General features: G+C 42.7%; 1 pseudogene; it reads left to right on the forward strand.

The window, feature by feature from the left end:
• The window catches only part of LOC114639307, a 124,629-nt pseudogene that overhangs the window by 106,426 nt on the left and 1,015 nt on the right, over positions 1–17,188 (forward strand).

Here is a 17,188-nt window from a genome sequence, read left to right on the forward strand (position 1 = left end):
TAGGCCCCTTACTGATACTCTTCTCCTCTGCAACCTTCTGAGCCACGCCCTCACGGTTCAAATCACCCTCAGCACCACCATCTTCCATGGTCCTACTAATACTAATATGGCTTATGAATTCCCACTTAAAGCATTCAGCTGCTTTACTAATCTCAAATCGCAAAGCCCACATTCCTCCAAACAAACACATGGTCAAGCCTTCCTATCACATAAATACCCCAGTCCCTGATACAGTTTTCATTGCTGTGAAGAGACACCATGACCACAGCAACTCTTATAAAGGAAAACATTTACCTGGGGCTGGCTTACAGTTCAGAGATTCAGTCCATTATTGTTATGGTGGAAAGCATGGCAGCGTGCAGGCAGACATGGTGCTGGAGAGGTAGCTGAGAGCTCTCCATCTTAATCAGCAGGCAGCAGAGACAGTGACACTGGGCCTGGCTTGAGCATCTGAAAACTCAAAGCCTACCCTGGTCACACACTTCCTCCAACAAAGCCACACCTACTCCAACAAGGCCACACCTTCTAATAGTAACACTTGCTATGAAACTATGGGGGCCATTTTCATTCAAATCACTACAATTACCTTTTAAATATATGTCATAATCTAGTCAGCAACAGCACTGGGTAGATTGGGGCTGGAAGCCAGTACCAACAGGCCATTGTTCACCTTTTGTCATTAGGCCAGAAGATAGAAGAGACTGAAAGGCTAGATGAGGGCCAATTCAAGTATCTCACCCACCACAGGTCCAGTTCTGCTCTGTAGAGATTCACCATCTATTGCTTCCTTTGAAGGAAGATACAGTGACCCACTTAGCTTGGGGTCCAGAGCATACATTTAGCTATGTCTCCTGTGGGTGAGAGAGCTGAGCATTAAAGCTTACTTAATTATGAATGATTCTCTCCTAGACAAGAAAGAAACCTTATCAGGATCAAAAGAGAGCCCAGTAGCTTCCCCTGACTCTTCCTTCCTCACAAGCTCAGCTTGTGAAATGGAGCCAATCCCCAGCTTGCTCAGCATATCTTAGCCACACCAGTCTCTCAGGACCCCTTCAACCTTACTCTTTGAGGGGGTCAACCAGGGAGGAGGAGGATTTCCACAGTTTTATTTCTTAAAAGAAAAGGGAGAAACTGCTAAGGCCTTAGGCCTGCATGGCGCGTTTGGACTAGACTCTTCCAGTGGGTGTAGAAGCTGCTGTGCTGTGCTGAAGACAAGCTGCCAGACAAGATTTAGGTTTATATGGTGAGGTCTTAACTCCCAACATCTGTCACCAAGCTCAGATCCACAGCAACAAAAGTAGGCTTAGATTTTTCATAACCTACCTTAATACAGGTATTTAAACACTTTAACCTCCCTTCTAGCCCACCATCCACCAGTGGTAGTGGATGGAAAAAGGAAAGGTTAATCATGGAAAGGGGGATGTGGACCTTTAGATATAACTCTTTTGGATGATTCCAGTCTTCGTTGTCAGGATATCAGCAATTCAGTTCACATGAATCAGCAGTGGTAGCTCCGGCAGCTTGCAAACACTGTTAACAAATCAGCAGTGACGGAAAAAAGAAACCACAAGGCTCCGCCAATCAGCAGAGTCCGTAGAAGCTGCTGATACCACAAAAAGGTCCTTGTTGTGGTTCTCTCTATGAAGTCATGGCAAGCCATAATCAGCAAAGAAGGCAAGGCAAACCAGTGCCACAGCATCATCAAAGCCCAGTGAAAACCATCAAAGAACAGCAAGGTGAACCAATGCCACAGTATCACTCACTGCCTGCTAAGCTACACCCACACTCCTTCCAAACACCATGCATCCGCTACAGCAAAACATCACATACCCCTTCCCAGGAAGCTTCCAGAAAAACTTCACATATCTAATCTCAGCAAAACCTCCTCTCACATGTCTGCTCCAACAAAACATGCTCTCACAAGACAGTTTCCAGAAAACCATCACATGATACAACTGAGTCTCCAAAGAAACCAGAAATTTCCACTTCAAACAAACGTAAGGCTTGAATCTCACCATAGAACACATACATTCACAAACACACTTACACACACAGGCATGCACACATATAAGCAGATGATGATAATGATGATGATGGAGATAGATAGATAGATAGATAGATAGATAGATAGATAGATAATAGATAAATAGGATAGATAGATGATAGATATGATTGATAGAGAGGTAGAAGATAGATGGATAGATAGATAGTAGATAGGATAGGTAGATAGATATGATATGATAGACGATATAGATAGATGATAGATAGATGATAGATAGATAGATAGATAGATAGATAGATAGATAGATAGATAGATAGATGATAAATAGACAGACAGACAGATGTTCTCCCTAGTCCTCCCAGTTGGCTACCAGCGACAAGATCATGTTTTAAAGTCACAGCTTACAGAAGCAACACCTCTGTCTCCTTCAGTGCCTGTGTAGAGGCTGGAGCTTTCCTCAATCTGCTTTTACAACCCTGGAGAAAAACGTTTAAGAGAGGGGCAGCTAATCTTCCTAAGAGCTCAGATGATGTTATCATCTTCATCCTCTCCTTACAGAGACAAGGGATCCTCAGGGTATTCACCATTCAAACTTACTGTTGGGCAAAGGTTAAGAGGCCCTTTAATTCTGATTAAATAATCAGTAAATTCCAAGCAGATGACAAGGACAGAAAAGCACACTACGTGTAAGGAAGGCACTTAATGAAAGAAGCCCTCTAGAGAAAAATAATAATAAAATAGGACACAGACTACAGAGACCAAAAAGTTCTGCATAACAAAGCAACCTGACACCGCCGCTTGGCCAGGACTTTCCTCTGGAGACACCTTTACCTAGTCCCTGGTCCTGAGGGACTGTCAATCACAGGGTATTTCCTCCTGCCCTTTCTCCTCCATCAGCACAGACTTAGTACTCAGCCTGACAATCAGAGTCCCTAACCCCACCCCCACCACAGCAGTGATTGGTTTAAGAATGAGCATGTGACTCAGAGAAGACCAATTAGAGTCTTGCCAGTTCTTTTCTGCTATAGTCAGGTTAGAAAAAAAATTGTTTGGTTTTTTTAGAGGTCAGAGTGCTAGGTTGGAAGGTCAAGGACCCATCTTCCTTTCCTCAGGAGAACAGACTTGTCTATTATGAGAATGAGAGAATGAAATAAAGGAAAAGAAGCAGCTCTAAGAAAATGCTTCAGAGAAAGTTCAGATGGCAGCTCTAGGTCACCCAGGTTCTAAATTAAATGGGTCAACAAATTCCCTATCTGTTTAAGACAAACTGATTGTGGCTCTCTCTTCATCCCCCTCGAACTAAAAGACTACTGACACGCAGACCATATCTGCTGCTGTGTGGAGATGAATTTGTCGAGGCAGAAAAAGAAAAAAGATTCCACATCCAAGAATTTTCTAGATAAAATGTCCTATCGAAGGAGCCATAAACCACGTTTTGCAGATGTCCAATACATGTCACCTAAATATCTTACAGCCGCTCATTATTCTTCACTAATGAGTTCTGGGGTGAGATTTAAGGCTGCCTAAAATTAGAGGAAAATTCAGAAACGAATTCTGCCAGATCCCCTAAATGACTTTCTGCAGGGAAACTAAAGGAACCAAACATGCCAGGAAGTTACACAAGTTGTTACAGTTTATATTTAAATTGGCCTGACCATGCACTCTTCGGGATAGTAAGATACTGACTACTTATAGAACTTTTAGCGAATGGTAGCTTTAAGGAAAGGGAGTGAGATCACTGGGCAGGTCCTTGAGAAGGATGTAGGAGCCTCGCATCTTCCTCTTTCTCCCTTTACTTCCTAATCATCATGAACAAGCAGTTTCCTCCGGGACAGGTCCCAGCTGCAATGCCCTGCCTCTCAAGGGCCCAAAGTAAAATTCCAAGTAACCATGGGCTCCACAGCCTGCATCAAAATCAGTCTCCCTGCCCTTCTCTTCTCCTGGGGGCATTGTCACTTTGTAAAAAGTCCATAACTAGCACACCAAACATGTTACAATTTAGAATAAAAAGATGCCAAATTGCCAGGATTTCCTTAAAAAGGAAATGGCATATGTATTAACATCAGACCTTGACTTCTAAGAAGGTTGACATCTACCTTATCAAAAAAGTCTCAAACCTACAAAAATAAAAAAAGAGACATTCTCCACTTCATGAAGTTTTTATAATCTGAAACTAGAACTAAATAAAGACAGTGCATGGGAAAAACTACAGGCCAAGCTTACTTAGAAACAAAGATTTATAAGTAAAAGTAAAAAGCAAACAGTGAAGAAAATATTTTTTAAAAGAATCAAGAAAAGTAAAACATTTCTCATGACTTAAGGCAAGCTTTTTCCAGTATACAAGGTCATTCTGACAGTTTAAAAAAGTATTATCTAGCCAGATGTGATGGGACACACCTATAATCAGAGCATTCAGATTGCTGGACCATAAGGGTCATGAATTCCAGACTAGCCTGGGCTATATTCTGTGACCCTCATCTCAAGAAATAAATGAATAATTAAAAATCTATTACCTTTGCCACAAAGTATGTGGAAACAAACAATAGGCACATTTAAAATTGCCTCATACTACTAATCACCAGGGAACTGCAATTTTGAACCACAAAGATATAATTTGATACTCACCAAAATGGTTAAATCTAAAGACTGCTAACACCAAGTGTTGGCAAGGATATGGATTGGTAAATTTCTCCTTTGCTAATGATGGTAACGTGGTTAGAAAAGAAACACTATAAAAGACTGTCTCAAAGTTTCTTACTAAATCAAACACCCATGCTTCAATAGCCAAAGTTATATTCCATGTCACAATTATATGACTAATATAGTAATTACTACAAAGTAGTGCTAGAGAGATGATTCCATCAATAAAGTACTTGCCATGCAAACATGATATCCTGAGTTCATTCCCCAAAACTCATGTAAAGAAGCCATGTAGGGTGGCATGTATTTGTCATCCCAACACTAGGTAGATGGAGATCAGCAGATCCCTCAGGCTCCCCAATCAGCTATCATAGCCTAATCAGTGACACCCAGGACATGAGACCCTACCTCAAAAGAACAAGGGAGATAGATGCAGAGCAAGGCCACACAAGGTTGATCTCCTGCCTCTGTTTGCACTCATGCACACTTACACATACACCTACACAAACACACAAACACATATGCACACACAATAATAAAGTAGTACTATATAAACCATGCCATAAATAATATTTGCAGATTGTATACCCATGTGATTATTGGTAGACCTTCTAGAAATTATATGAATTGTTAGTAAGACCAATTAAAAAGAAAAATAGGAAAATAACCAAACAGAAACACTTAAACAAGAGGCTGTAGAGATGGTTCAATTGGTAAACTGTCTGCCACACACATAAGGACATGTGTTCAAATCCTCTTCACCCACCTAAAAGCTGGGCAAAGGCACTCTTCTGTAATGGCAGTGCTGGGGAACAGAAGACAAGCAGATCCCCAGAGCTCATCAGCCAGCTGAACTAACCAAGTCAATGACATCCAGGCTCAGTGAAAGATCCTGTCTGAAAAACACAAGGTAGAGAGCAATTGAGGAAGATGTCCAACACTGACCACTGGCTTCCACACATCTACACATAGGCACATACCCACACAAACATGTACACACACACACCACAAATATAGCACCCAAATAGATAAATACATATACAGTATTTCCAAAGAGAAAGCTAAAACAGCTAATAAATACATGAGGTGAAACCCAGGCTCATTAGTACGAAAGAATAAACAAAACATTATCAAAAATAAATGTCATCAAATCACCAAGATGTCAATAAGACAAGTGGGGATAATGCCATTCTATGTCAAGTGAACAGCTGTGCAAACAGCTGGTGCTGTCAGAGAACACATGCTTCCATTTGTTTCTCTCTGGGTGGAGCAACAAATGGCTTTTTGTTTGTTTGTTTGGTTGGTTGGTTGGTTGGGGTTTTTTGTTTTTTTTGTTTTTGTTTTGTTTTGTTTTGGTTTTTCGAGAAAGGGTTTCTCTGTATAGTCCTGACTGTCCTGGAACTGACTGTGTAGACCAGGCTGGCCTCGAACTCAGAAATCCGCCTGTCTCTGCCTCCCAAGTGCTGGGATTAAAGGCGTGCACCACCACCGCCCGGGTGCAACAAATGTCTTAAATGAGACATGACCACACATATGACAGTCTGACGTAGTGGATATCTAAGCTAAAAGAAACAGAAACACACAAGCACACGTACATGCACGCACACGTGCGCACACACATCCACACTCAAATGTGCGCAAGCGTACACATGCAGACATCTGACCTCATCCCACTCCACTCCTAAAGAGTTACAAGTGACCTTCCTGTCCCTGAAGGGAGAAAAGGTGGCACAGAGAGCCAAGGAATTGAGCAAATGGTCCTCGCCAAGCTTCACCCATCATTTATCGCCTTTAGATGATGCCCGTTTATCCTCCTCCGACTTTGACACTAACTGTGCAGCCTTCACCAAACCCAGAAAAGTGACATCTCCATTTTCTCTGACCCTTTGCTTCTGAAGGCTCTCTTCACGTTAAAAAAACAAAGCAAATAAAAAACCCTCCTCGGAAGTGTCTTCTTCTTTGTCTGGGCCAGAACTAGAATCAGTAGATAAAATTAGATTAGATTTCTATGGAACAAATGGAACAAGCAAGCCAAGAACAGACGGAAGCATCATCAGGATTGCTTGCCTCTGCTCAGTGGCGCTCACACGCCCCTAGTGTCAGCTAGCAGAACTGCAGGAGTGTGGGGGAAAGAACCAAGCAACTCTAACATCCTGTTTCTCACAGGCCTCTCCCAGCTTGAAGCTCATCCTAAAATAAGCATTCTCCCCAGCCCTACCATCCCAGCAGACGTGCTCAGACATTCTGGCTCACTGTTGTGACTGTAGAAATAAAAATCAGCTTTATTTCCACAATTTTTTTCTAAACTTGAATATGATTTTTTTTTCTGCCTAAATTATCTCATAGTCCAGATACCGAACTGTAGCAATGAGGATAGGGTGCCCATTTGAAATTCTCTTTCCTGGAGAGAAACAAGTCTGTGAGGCAAATATCAGAGAGCTGGATTGTTGGAACAGAGCAGCCCGGCATCTGGTTCCAAAGTGGCCAATGGCTTTACTCAATTGAATCTTTTTAAATAGGCCTATGTTATGGCAACGACTATAATATCAGTTGCATTTTAGCATTCTAGCAACCTTTGATGTAAATGATGTTGATGTTCCTATTTTACAGATGTAAAACTGAGGCTTATTTTGGCCAGCCCCTATCCAAGCCCCCAGAGCTAATGAGGATGGTGGACTTGCCACTCAAATCTAACTTTGCCTAACCACAAAGCCCACATCGCCACAGCACAAGTCTCCCCCTTGTGCAAACAAAGCTTCTGTTGAAGATGGGAGTATTTGCTGTCATGTAGAAATATTTCAGCAAAGATACAAGCCGTGTCGCTCAACTTTCTGGTCCTTTGAAAGATTTGAGCAACAGTTCCATCCTTCTTTACCCAAGCAGGTTGGAAAAGCCACTGTGAAGATTTGTTTTCAAATCTGAGACCCACTCCAAAGGGGTGGGCTTGAGCTCAGCAGACAATGAAAAATCACCCTGTGCCCTACCCACTAACAACTGGCACGCAGGACGCAGGCTCTCTATCAAACTCCCGGCTCCAGCGAGCTAAAAAGGCTCTCTCCTCTACATGCAACCACACAGAAGCAATTTGTTTTTCTCATTGGAAATGGTGATGACAGGAAGCCACGTCACACATGGGGAAGCCACCACTATGGGGGACAGAAGTGCCTTCCAGGTTGCCTCAGCTGCCCTCTTACAGGCTGCTGTGTAAGTAGAGAGAATGGTACATGCCTTATCCCTGTCTCCAGTGGGAGCGAGGGTGTCTCAAATCCCTGCCTTCCCAGAGAGGGTCCCTGGAGGGGGGAGGGGAGGCCCTCCCTTGAAACCTCACTATTGAGCTCAGTAGAGATGGATTAGCATTTCACAGATTTATTCAGTTTCTTGGGCAGAGAAGCTGACTCACAGATAATATAAGTTTGCCTGTGATCGCTGAGAGCTAAATCTGCACCCTTAAGCAGAATCTCAGACCAATAATTTTAAGAAGACACTATAGAGTGCTGTGGTAACCTCCAAAACTCCATAAATAATGGAACCACGCCGCTCTTCTTCGCTGGCCAAGCATCCAGCACCCTCAGTCATCCAGAACACCTGAAGGCACATCCGTGTCCCTAACAGTTGCCCTGCCCTGGCAGCAATTAGGAAACCAGGGAGGGTCTGGAAGGGAAAGTTGTAGAAGGACTGGTGTGATTGGTGGGTTTGAATGAAAGGAGCCTCTTCGTCGGTAGCCAGCAACTCTAAAACTCAAGTGCAATTCAGAGCAAAACAAAGGAATTAGGGGAAAAGCAAGAATTCATAAACCTCACATCCTACAGAAACACTGCCATCAACGCTATCCAGTGGGTAAGCCACAGATCCAAGCCATAGACTTAATGTTTACTGTGACTATTCTCTAACAGCTAGCCACATTATAACGAAAAGAGAAACAGAGAACATTAATGATGTCTGTTGAAATTATTGAGGTTTGTATCTTCTTTTACATATTCAAATCTCCAAAATACAACACGCATATCACAGGTACAGCATAACCCAGTTTAAACAACTCAAGTGAGCTGGGTAGTGGCCAGATTCTGGGCAGAGATTCTCAGCTCTGGTGTCAAGAGAACCATGAACTGTGGTGTCCAGCAGCCCTTACAGCAGCATGGTAGTGAAGAACAAGATGGCATCTAAATGCCCAGCAAGAAGTAAAGAGTCCATACGAGTACATCACTCACAGGCGCACACTGTAAGGTGGTGCGTTCGTATGAATGAGTTAGGTGGAAATCCAGCACGAGGTTACCACTCAAGCCACAGTCTCAGTGGCAAAAGCAGTGAATGCAGACATTCTTGCCACACAGAGTTTAGGTGAAGTTTTTTAATGACTTCCACTCCTCAAAATAAGAACCATGCCACTTTTTTAAAACAAATATGTGTAATGTGGTTGAAATAAGACACAAGGAAAGAATATATCCAGCTTCAGAAAATGTTCAGATGTGAAGAAAGTTAAAGAGGAAAGGAGAGGGAAAAAAGCTTTTGCAAAATTCACAAGGCGACCTTGACTGAATACCTGGTGCCCTGTGTATTTAAAACCCAATCAGATGCAATCACAGCAAAAAGCTAGTGTTAAGTTAATGTTGGCGTGGAAAGGGTCATTTGCTTACTCTCAGTTATTTTATGGATGACTGGTGTATTTCAAGAAGGCAGGAGTGGAGACAGAGAGAGAAAAGGAAAACCAAAGAAGTTGAGTAAGACATCAGAGTCTTGGAGGCCAGCTTCCTGCCTCCTGTAGGGAGTGTCACCCAGCTGGCATTTGCTAGTGACCCAAGGATCCTTGTGCCCCACCTGAGACAGTGTAGGACATTCAGGAATGAGGAGCCCGTGGCCCGTGTGTGCTCTCAAATACAAACCTAGTGGAAAGGAAAATATCCCCCTGTTTTCAAACCCTCTATCAAAGAGGAAGAGCTCTTGGCTTTATTTGGGGTGCTATTTTAAACAGTTTACAGGGACTCATGTCAGGGAATTAGCTACCAGTTCTCCGGAACTCAGGCTGAGCAACTCCTCCTGTGGCAATGGTGGCTGAGCAACTCTTCCCGTGGCAATGATGGCTGAGCAACTCTTCCCGTGGCAATGGTGGCTGACCGCATTTCGTGTGGTTCGGGCAGCCTAGCCCTGGCTTTATCCTCCCCGCTCACCGCATCTGCTCTCTGTAACTTTGGATTTTGACATATCCACCCCACTTGAGGTATGCACACGGATGCCGGCTGTGTGTGTCTGTCTCCTCTGCTCCCTTCAGAGTCCTTCAGACTCTCCACACAGCCAGGGTTCTGTGTGTTCAGCGTCCTCCGCAGATCGAAAGCGTTCACTGTTCATCTCCTTGTGTGCATTTGTCACTGGTGCATCCGAACGCGGATGCCCTGAAGTCCCTGCTCCCAGCACTGCTAACCACGGGACCCCATTTATCTCTAACCTTGTTTATTGTCTGTGCCTTCCCCTTCTCTAGATAAAAAGCAGTTCCCTTGGCTCCATGGAAACGGCTCCTGATGTTAAACACTATCGGAGATTAATTGTTCAGTGGGGCTTCTGTTGTTTAAGCTTAAGCAATTACCTGTATCACACTAACACAACTTTTTTTTCAGACTTTCACAAAAAAAGGGAGGTGGATAAAAAAAAAGAACATATATCAATAAATATACACTAGCTATACATCCAAGTGTTCCTTCAGACCCAGTCTCCCCTCGTGACAGCTGATAGGGCACTTTCTGGTGTGGCCACTGGAAGCTTTCTGGGTGTCTAGACTCACGTCTTTCAAGGCCTTTAAGACTTTCCTATGATTGTTTACAGGATGAATTCTTCTGCCTTGGGTGGGAAATTCTACATTCCATCCTTAAGAAAGCCAGTTTTTAAGACTCCTGGGCTTTAAAAAAATATACATATCAAGATAAGCTCCTGTCTTACATAATTTTTATTTTAAAGATCTCAAAAAGTCTTGCTATGGACCACAGAGTTTCCTAATTCTGTTTTCATGAAGGTTGGCACCTCAGGTATCTATAAATATGAACTACAAGAAAGGAGAAGGAAATTTTTTATTTTTCTGCCATCAAGAAAAGAGCTTGGAGGCCATTTTTTTCTAGTCTTAAAGTCATGAGACTGGGAGCTCTAGCCTTCTGGCACTGCCCGGCTTTGCCCGGCAAACAAACACGGAGACACTGGCGGCTGTCTCATCCATTAGAGGAACAAAAACAAGTACTGCCCTTTGAGGCTCCTGGACATTTTGAGGCTGTGGAAATTGGGCTTCGTCTTTGCTCTAGCAGCAGCCAGTGGAGGAAATGTCCTGGGCTCTGGGGATGGAAAACTGCAGAGGTAATCTTCAGTCAGAGCTGAAGGAAGGGAACCTATTCACCCACAAACACTTGCAAGATCTGGAGGCAAACACACAGGAGTACAACTCCAGAGTACAAATTTTAAGTCTTTTTTTCTATGATCTCTTAAAGCAGACTCCAGTCAAATAGTGGGTAGACTGTGTTCTGTTCTGTCATTTTAATACTTTACTAACAAGACTATAAATAAATCTATAACCTTCCCTGGGCTAGTTTACCCGTTCTTTGCCCTCTTGTGAGCACCGTCCCTTTTATGACCTAGTTCACCAGACCCCTTGAGGAAAAGAACATAATTTTGTCTTTGCTGCCCTCTTGTGGTCATTTTGTCATTATACCAGCACCTGCCCACTTTGTAGAGGAAAGCCCCAAACAGAAAGCAAGCCACTCTACAAATTCAATTGATTTCTACAGAACTGATTTCTTAATTAACTTCCCCCAACTATTCAACTACTCTCAAACAGTTCCTGAAATCCAGGTAGCTGGCGCTCTGGATGTATCTAAGTTGGTGGGGGCATTTGTCTGCCTAGCATCCAGGTCATCCGCAACACCGTAAAGACCCAGTCAAAAACACTTGTCTACGTTTAAATTTGTTTTTGAAGTTTAGACTTCAGGTCACCAAGCTACAAAAATCCTCCTGTTGAAGAGCATCGCATGTGTCCATGAAGGGTCTCTTCCCAGAATGGATTCGGCATGCAGGACCTTAAGTACCCAGAAGTTCAACTACACACACACACACACACACACACACACACTTTTTTTTTCCAGAAAGAAAAGCCGCTAATGTGAGATTTGGCCAAATGAAAAGGCCAGGTTTCCAGAGCTAGAGAAGATTTTAAAGTCTTCCCAGGGGATCCGGGGATTTTAATACTTTCCCGGGTGATCGCCATTTATTTACCTCTGGATAGTGCCAGCTGGTGACAGGCAGTTCTCTCATCTCCCTCATCATCCTCAGAGCTCCTATGTTGTCAATCTTCCTTCTCCGTGGTGCTCACAGATTTAAATTATCTTTGACACAAGCAACTAGCTTTCTTTTTCATTTCAATACATTTATTGTTAAAAGCAAAATAAACAAACAAAAAAGAAAAAAAAGCTGTCTAGGCAGTGGTGGCACGTGCTTTTAATCCCATCACTTGGGAGGCAGAGGCAGGTGGATCTCTAAGTTCAAAGCCAGCCTGTTGTAAAGAGCTAATCGCAGGACAGCCAGGGCTACACACACATACACACAAGCCTTCACAGTTATATGCGAAACGTGTAATCATTTGTTGGGCTGAAGGCAAACGCAGATGTCCAGATCAGGCAGCAAACACGTGAGGAATGAGGCCGTTAATGTTCTAAACAGGACCGCCGCCATGCTCGGTCCAGCTGACTATGACCACTGCGGGATTAGATATAGATGCTGCCAAATGTTCTGACTCTTTTAGAGAATTAGGTTCTTGATTTTTTTTTTTTTTTTCGAGACAGGATTTCTCTGTGTAGCCCTGGCTGTCCTGGAACTCACTCTGTAGATCAGGCTGGCCTTGAACTCAGAAATCCGTCTGCCTCTGCCTCCCAAGTGCTGGGATTAAAGGCTTACACCACCACTGCCCGGCTTGATTTTTTTTTTTAATCTGAAATATGATCTTCGTGAAGGGAAAACCAGGACAGACTAGAAAGGGAACCAGTTGCCAAAGGAAGCCTGGCCCAAACAGAAAAGCTCTCTGCTTCTCAAACCCTAAGCTGCCACACTACACCCTGCCTCCACCCACCTCATTTGCATGACAGGAGGACTGCTGGGAAGAGTGACTCCCACAGGCATTCTTTTATAGGAAAGACCTCTGTTACTACTGCCCAGGACAGTCACTCTCTATGCAGAATACTAAGTGGACTTGGAAATTTAAGTGAGTTAGTGAAACTCACCCTAGACTATAAAAGAAAGAAACCAAGTTGACGGCACTTGCAAAATATACCTGGCACCCCTCTCCCTCCACTCCCCCCCATCCCACCCTCCACACCTACCCTTCTCACTAGAATTTTCAGCACTTCATGGTTCAATTTCAAGTCTCATGCCCTCAAATTTTCTTGTAAGGCATTGTTTCCCAGCTTTCCCTCACATTTCATATTGCTGTGGCATTTGTTTGTTCCCAATCCCTCCCCAAACCAGGATAAGTTAAACACCCTAAAGAATCTTAGAAATGAATCCTTTTGAGTAGCATCCCAGGTGATACTCAAAAACACGTGAAACATATGAGGACCACCCATTGGACCCAAGTTGATTCCCGTAGTCATAATAGTTGAGTAATACTGAGGTTGAGGATATAGATCTGTCAATAAAGGAATTTGAATTCTCAACTCTGACATACAAAAGCCTGACAGAGTAGCTTGTCTGAAACCTCAGCACTGGGGTGGGTGAGAGACAGACTCATCCCAGAAGCTCTCTGGAAGCTTCTCTAGCCAATGAGTTAGCTCTGGGCTCACTGAGAAATCTTGTCTCAAAAAACTAAGGTGGTAAACGACTGAGGAAGACACCTGCCTTTGATCTCTATCTGCCACACATATGGGTGCACACATGTACATGTGTGCACATGCAAACACACACGCACTAATAGTGGAAGCCAGCCCCAAATGGTGATCTTGGCTTATGTGGGCAATCCAACTATTCATTTTCCTCTTAGGTACATTCATACATCAAAAGTTAATGGATAAACGGTAGTTGGGTAGGAGCAAGAAGCTCTGATATGCCGTTGCACAACATAAACGATAAAGTACTATAGATTTTCAAAACCTAAAACAGAGGACTTTGAATATTTTCACCAGAAAAAGTTTTATAATAAATGTTTGAAGAGTAGCATATTTAACATGATCTGAACACTACAGCATACACAAGTATCAAAGCGTCATATGGTACCCATAAGTGTTTATCATTTTTATGGTTTTTAGTTTGGGGAGTTGTTTGCTTGTTTTTGGTTTGGTTTGGTTTGGTTTGGTTTGGTTTGGTTTGGTTTGGTTTGGTTTTGGGTTTTTGTTTTTGTTTGAGACAGTTTTTCTATGTCCTAACTGTCCTGGAACCTACTCTGTAGACCAGGCTGGTTTCCAACTCAGAAATCCACCTGCCTCTGCCTGCTGAGTGCAGGGATTAAAGGTGTGCACCACCTGCCTACCTCATTTTTATGGTTTTATGTATCCATTTAGCAGTGATTTTAATTTAAAAATGGAAAAGCTAATGGTCACTGATAGCTCAATGAAGATAAAGTTAATCTTCCAAAATGGTATAAACAAGATTAAATGATGTAATAATTGTATAGCCAAGACTATTTAATTGAAATGAAAAGATTTGAGAGACGGATGAGTTTGCATGCTAGTGACATTGTCTGGTGTCTTTGTGACACGCAGTCAGTTGTATCAACCCCTTAGCCCTTCAGTAAAAGTAAAGCCATTTATTTCCAAAGTTCTTCTGAGGATTAAGTGAGAATTTTTTTAAGTCACCCTAGCATGATCCCTGGCCATAAAAACTACCCAATAAATATTTGTTCCCTTCCCAACTCCTAAGAAGTGTGCTGGAGTTGTGGCATGTTTGTGTTACATCATCCTGAGTTGACACTTCGGATGCCAAAATACCTGTCCCTGCAGGATTCTGAGTGAATGGGGGGTCTGGGGGGGTCCTGGAGATTTAGAAGATGAAACGGAGGAAGTGCCGTACTCCGAGATCATGACTGCTGTATCCATGTCCTGTCCAGAAAACAACGCTTTGGGCTGGAGAGATGGCTCAGCGGTTAAGAGCACTGAGTGTTTTTCCAGAGGTCCTGAGTTCAATTCCCAGAAACCACATGGTAGCTCGTAACCATCTGTAATGGGATCAGATGCCCTCTTCTAGTGTGTGTCTGAAGACAGCTGCAATGTAACTTATATAAATAAAAAATAAATAAATCTTTAAAAAAAAAAAAACACTTTGCAGCACTCCTCCCGTTGCCCAGACCTCTTTCCTACCCTCTTCAGCAACATTCCCTGAGCTGTGGTGGGAAGTGGTGGTTAATACAGGTTCCCCTACATTGAATGGTTTTAATGTTCAAGCCCATAATGTATAGACTCACAGTGATCATGAAATGCAGCCGCAGCTTCACTGTTTATAACAAAAATACCGTCCTTGAAGAGAGAATGATTAAAACCATATGTGTGTGAATCCAGGATACCTTGGAAATCTCTGTACCCTCCAGTCAGTCCTTATCCAAATCTAAATTGCTTTATCTTTATTTTAAAAGTGTCTAGTAAATCCACTAGTCAATAGAACAAATAAAATAGAAAACTTATAACAGAAGGCACAAAAAGAAAAACAAACATAAAATTGAGACTGAGACTGCCAATGTATAAACAGTTATATTAAACATAAGTTCTTTAAATACACCAGTTAAAAGGCAGAGACTGGCAGAGTGGATCGATTATGTAATGTCTTCAAGAAACTCACTTCCAATTTAAGGATGCTGGCTGACTGGAACTAAAAGGGTATAATATCTATATATCATGCAAGATATTCAGAAAACACAAAAATAACTATTAATACCAGAAAAAGACTTTGGGTTAAGAAATTACTAGAAACAGCAAAGGGAGATTATTCAATGATTAAAAAGGCAACTATACTGGGAATAGTAATTCTACATGTATATGTACTGAACACCACAACTATAAAATATGTTAACAAAACAGAAGGACTGAGGAGTGAGCCCAGCCAGGAAAATGCATGTCACAGGAGCACAAGGATTTGCATTCAGTCCTCTGCCCCAGTGATGGATGTCATCAAGGCAATGCTTGTAATCCCAGCATAAGGAGACAGAAATATAGATTCCCTAGGCTTTATCATCTGGCCAGCCAACCCCAATCAGCAAGTTCCAGGTCCTTGTGAGAGACCCAATCTTGAAAAGGAATTCCTAAGGGCTGGAGAAATGGCTCATCAGTTAAGAGAACTTGTTATTCTTGTAAAGGACCCAGGTTCAGTTTCCAGCATCCATTCGGAGGCACACAACTGCCCATTAACTTCAGTTCCTGGAAATCTAATGCCCTCTTCTGGCCTCTACTGGTACCAGACACACAAATGGTATGCATACATACACACAGGCAAATATTCTTACACATAAAATAAAAATAACAGCTCCTAAGTAATGATACCCAAGATTGACCTTTGACCTCCACAGAACACACAAACGTGCACCCCCAAGACCACACACAAACATGCACATTCACCTCACACACACTAAATAAATAAAAATGGGAAATACATAAACTCACAATTATACTGAATACTTCCGCAGCCAGCCCCCTCACAGAAATTAATGGAACATCTAGACAGAAAATAAGATATAAAATAATAACATATTCATCTAACAGAATCTAATCAATATTTACAGAACTTTCAACCCAACAACAAAGTACATATTTTTCGAGTATTCATGGAATATATACCAATATAGACAATGTCCTGAGCTACACACTCACACACAATCAATAAACTTAAAAATATTAAAAATCCTTTTTCCATCGGCTGAGGTGACTACAGTGGAAGCATTTGGAAATAGCGGGTTGGCCACAGGTCCGTGGGTCTGGCTCTGGGGCAGTTTTACCGCATCCCATCCACCTCCAGTGGTCTCATGGATCCGCCGTCCAGGCCCTGCAAGTGTTCCATCACTTGGACCCAGAACCCCATGACAACTGGAACATCAGTACTCGGGATGAATCCACTGTGGAGTGGGGATTGCTGCAGACATGCTGGGCTCCTACAGCTCCCTGGCTCGTTTCTGCAATATCTCTAGTATTATGCAAATCAATATTGTGTGAAATATTAAATAAGCAATCGGACAGGCAGACCTGTTCACAGCCCGGCAGACTTTCTTTGACTCAGAGAGCCAAAATCGCTCTCTTCTCCCCTCGACTAGCTGCCGCCAAACCCAATCCACACTCCCAAATTTCCACGGCTAGCAGGGGTGCACTTCTTGCAAACCTATGCTCTGCTACGGTACCTTTGTCTGGAACCCAGCTGAGTCGCCGAGTGAAGCAAAACACCACACAATCTTAGTTTAGAATCACAAGGTAACACAATCGTTGAGCACAGAAACTAGCATCCTAATTTTGTAAGCTATTCTAAATTATAAATTCTCCGGTGATGGATGCCAGCAGATCTGCACCTAAACCGAATTGGGGGGAGAGGGAAAACAAAACCACTCTCTTCTCC

The sequence above is a fragment of the Grammomys surdaster genome, unplaced genomic scaffold (assembly GCF_004785775.1).
Source record: "Grammomys surdaster isolate TR1022 unplaced genomic scaffold, NIH_TR_1.0 125698, whole genome shotgun sequence".
NCBI lineage: Eukaryota > Metazoa > Chordata > Mammalia > Rodentia > Muridae > Grammomys > Grammomys surdaster.